The sequence below is a fragment of the Pteropus vampyrus genome, unplaced genomic scaffold (assembly GCF_000151845.1).
Source record: "Pteropus vampyrus isolate Shadow unplaced genomic scaffold, Pvam_2.0 Scaffold267, whole genome shotgun sequence".
NCBI classification, from domain to species: Eukaryota; Metazoa; Chordata; class Mammalia; order Chiroptera; family Pteropodidae; genus Pteropus; species Pteropus vampyrus.
In genome coordinates this window covers 254999-259626 of record NW_011889048.1, presented here as the reverse complement: position 1 = coordinate 259626, position 4628 = coordinate 254999, and positions in this window count along the sequence as shown.

Genomic DNA, 4628 nt, shown 5'->3' with positions numbered 1-4628 from the left:
ACGTGGATCGGCCCCAAACTCCTTTAGAGAGGTAAATCATAAAGATCAGAGCAGAAAACAAGTAAAGTAGAAAAATAGAGAAAAGTCAATAAAACCAAAAATTGTTCTTTGAGAAGATCCAAAAATTTCTACAAAACCGTAGGTAGACTGGCCAAGAAAAAAAGACCACTGATACCAGCAATGAAAGAAAGGATATTAGTCACCACAGACCCTACAGATATCAAAAGGATTAAAATGCCAGAGACAACTGTATGTCCATAAATTTGACATTCTACTTGGAATGGACCAACACCTTGAAAGACACTAAAACGAAAGCTCACTCAATAATAGATCATCTGCATAGTCTTACATCTATCAAATCTGCAGTGAAAAATCTTTCAACAGAGACAATCCTCCACAAAAGGCTTTTCGGCCAACAAGAGAGATTATCTTTAGTGGAAACTGAGAGCGCGCTCCCCAGAACGGGAGTGGCTGACAAACGGAGAGAAGTTCCCGCCCCTGGTCCCTGATTGGTCCATTTCTGTGCAAGTGAGAACTCCAAATTCTCACAGTTTGATTGGTCCAAATAGCACCACCAGGATATAACTGTGCAGCTCTGGTTGGACCCGTAAAGTCTGATTCCTTCCTATTGGTTGAATTTTGGTCCTAGGAGCTCACTTAAAAGGGGCTTCCGGAGGTTGGCAGCCCAGTCTGTAGCTTTTCCCTGGTGTGCACCTTGGGTGAGAGGCTCCCGTAGACAATGGCTGCTGGCTCTATGAACTTGGGCCCAGTTAACCACGAGGAGTCTTTCTTGGCTGGTATTCTTTCCCGGGTCAATGCGATTAAGACTCGGATGGTTTCACTAGTGAATTTCCACCAAATGTTTCAGGAAGAAATAACACCAGTTCTAAACAACCTCTCCCAGAAAACGGAAGAGGAGGGAATGCCGCTCAACTCAAATTCCTTTTGGTAGCTTCTAATTTTTCGATTGCTGGCTTATGCTCAAACTTCTTGGCATCTGGGGACCCTGCTCTTTCCTTCAAAGTGCCGCAGTCCTCTGCTGATATGCAGAACATACGGAAGGAAGGGACTTGAGAAATGTCAGGTAGCCATTGCAGAAAGTCCTTGAAGGCGAGATCTGCCCAGATGCCACCTCCTCCAAGAAGCCCTCCTGGTCATTCCCTGGAACTTAGCCCCTTTCCAGTTTGATTTTCTTCTTAACTGTTGACACCATTAGAAATCATCTCATTTATATATTTCTCTGCCCATTTTTATTCTGTTCCTGGCACTAGCCTGAGAGCTCACTGGGGCTGGGTTCGTCTTGGTCACTGCTGTTCCCTTAGCAATAAGAGTTGTGCCACCCAGCATTGCGGCCACTGCCACCTGTCTACTCAGCCCTTGTAACGTGGCTGCCTGGATTAGGACATGCTGTGAGTGTAAACTATACACTGGGTTTCAAAGGCTTATCATGAAAAAATAGATACCAACATGTCATTAATAAGTACAATGAGAAAACACAATAACTTACACTGATCGCATGTTAAAATGACATGATTTTGAATATATTCGATTGAAAGAAGTATGTTAATAAAAATTAACCACTTCATACCCAGTAGGATGGCTCTAATAAAAAAACTGACAACAACAACAAGTATTGACGAAGATGTGGAGAAACAAGAACCTGCATAGAAATCATGCAGCTGATGGAAAAGTCAAATGGCCACAGCGTTCCCATGTGGCCCAGCAACTCCACGTCCACACAAAAACTTGTCCACAGATTCTCAGAGCAGCAGGGTTCGCCGAGCCAAGAACGAACCTGAATGTCTGCTAGCGGGTGATGGATGAACACAACGTGCCCACCCACATGGGGGTGTCACTTGGCCATGAAAAGGGGGGAGGCGCTGACACTCACTAAGGGGACAGACCTTGAATACACAATGCTCAGTGAGACGCTGGACACAGAAGCCCACACGGTGTGCGATTACTTTTACACGGCGAATCGGCAGATGGGAAGCGTTCTGTGGCTGTCAGGGGCTGGGGAGGTGTTGGGGGCGGTGACTGCTGATGCGTACAGGGCTACTTTTCGGGGTAGTGGACTGTTCCAAAGTCCTCCCTCCTGTGCCATCACAGGCAAGCAGACTGAGACTGGCAGAGGGGAAGCTACCTGCCCACATCCCTGGTGACGGGGGAACTCGTGCCCGAGTGCCAGCCCGGAAGTCCCCAGGAGTCCTGTAAGGGTTCCAGCACCACCCGCTCAGGGTGATGCGGGCCTGGGGGTGCCCACCTGTCCTATCTAGCATTCATAGCGAGCAGGCCAGGCCAGCACAAATATTTTGGGGGCCCTTCCCAGCAACACAGGGCCCGAGACCCCTATGGAGGCTACTCTGAGTTTCTCTAGGGATCCCTTCACTGGCCCCAAACTTCCTAGTCGAAATCCTGTTAGGGGGTCCTGGTCTCGCTGTCTCTGCAAGGGGGGATTAACAGTGCTGCATGTCATCACATGTGAGGCCACGGGTAATGACTGTGCTACTGCTAAATGAACCACCAGAGAATCAAAGACTAGCAGCTGGCAATGACGCTGGGCAGCCTGACCTCTGGGAAGGCGACTCAGGACAAAGGGGACTCGCTGTAGGGGTAGCGGGGTAGGCGGCAGTGACGTTCATGACAGCTCTGGGCAGGTCCTTCCCTTCTCTCATCCTCACCAACCTGCAGGTTTTGTTAAGCTCCAGGGTCACAAGTGGGGGCCCCAGGTTACAGGTGGCTGCTGCACATAAATGGAATGGCCATGCATAGATGCTCATGTCCAGCTGAACCCCAGACACCCCATTTCCTTGCTGACCCTTTGCTTCCTCCAGCCCCAGTGCCAAGACCATCCTCAGCCTTCCCTGCTGAGGACAGGGAAAGTCAACAGCCCTCCTGACCTCGCCTGACCTGCTGTCCCCTCCCTGGACCTCCTCCCACTGGGGGGTGACTTCCTGGCCCCACAGAGTGCAGCCCCCAAAACAAGGTCCACCCCTCCCAGACCCAGCCCTGGTTGCAGGTTAGGATGCAGCCAGGGAGCTGCGGGGTCTGTGGGGACATGTGACCACCAGGGGGCAGGCAGGGAAGGTGGCCCAGGCTCCCTATTTGCCTGCAGGCTGTGTGATCCTTGTGACCCCAGAATTTCAAATCCACATATGGTCCCTGGATTGTCACCATTATCTGTTGGACCTTGTCAGAGATACAGCGGTGATGCCATAGTCACCCACCCTTCAATCTCAACCAGGTCCTGCATCTCCCACATGGGATCCAGCCCAGCTCACTCTGTGGGGGGCCGTCTTGAGCACTGTGGGGTACTGAGCAGCACCCATGGGCCCCACACTCGATGCCAGGAGCAACTCCAGTCATGACAGCCACAGATGTCGCCAGACACTGCCCAGTGGCCCCTGAGGACAATGTCACCCATAACTGGGAACCACCGGTTTAAATACAACAGTACGAATGAAAAAATGACTTGCGCAATTTTGCTTCAAGACACTCCCGGACGTCATGAGATTGGAAGCAAGTGTCCCGATGTGGCCAGTGGAGTTTTAAAGCATAGTTGAGTTGAATGGTAACGCCCAAGAGATGAGCAACCCAGGTCCCCAGAACCTATGAATGTGGCCTCGCCCAGAAGCAGGGGCCTTGCAGTTGTCACGGGAAGGTTCTCGAGATCGTGGATTTCTCGGGTGGGCCCTAACCCAATGCCGGTGTCCTTATAAGACACAGAGGAGCCACGTGGAAGGCAGACAGTGGGGTGACTTGGCCACGTGTCCAGGGAAGCTGAGAGGCAGGCAGGAAGGACCCTCCCCAGCAGCCAGGCCTGCTGCACCTGGATCCCAGAAGTCTGGCCTCCAGAACGTGAGAGGATCAACTGTTGTTTTAAGCCATCCAACGTGGCCACTTGTCAATGCTGCCCCGGCGAGCTAACACCTAAAGTTACTGAGGATAACCTATGACGTGAAGATGCAGTCCTACAAAAACTCAGCTCTGTAATCACTACCACGATCAAGAAATAAAGTACTGGACGTGGCTGCATGGCGTAGCGGTTGCACATCTGCTTTACACGCAGAAGGTCCTGGGTTCGCGTCCCAGTGGAGCCATCCATGGTCCTCGGTCTACAGCCACGCCACCCTGAACAAGCCCGATGTCAGATGAGAGACCATCTAGGAAGACCAGGTGCTGTAGCCGTAAATAAAAATTAAAAAAAAAAAAAAAAGAAAAGAAAAAAAGGACCGAGTTTGGTCCCTATAGCTTGTCCTTCATCTGCTACTCAGCGTAGCTCCCTTGAGCTCTGTGCTCCTTACTAAGAACACCCAGGGCCCCTCATTATGCATCCCAAACAGTCCACTGCCCGGACATCAGCTTTTCACCTACTCACCAGTTGAGGGACACGGTTGTTTTTGGCGTCTGATCTGTACGGCAGTGAACACGTGTGTGCAGGTATGTGTGTGCAGTTTGCACTCGGGTAATGCCTGTGAGTGGACTGGCCGGGTCACACGGTCTTCCTATTCAACATTCTGAGAAACTGCCACGCTGCCCTCTGAAGTGGCTGCATGACGCCCAGCGACGTCTACGTTCCAACTCTGTGTCACCAGCGTCTGGTTCTACGTTTTCCCCAAACAGGCGGC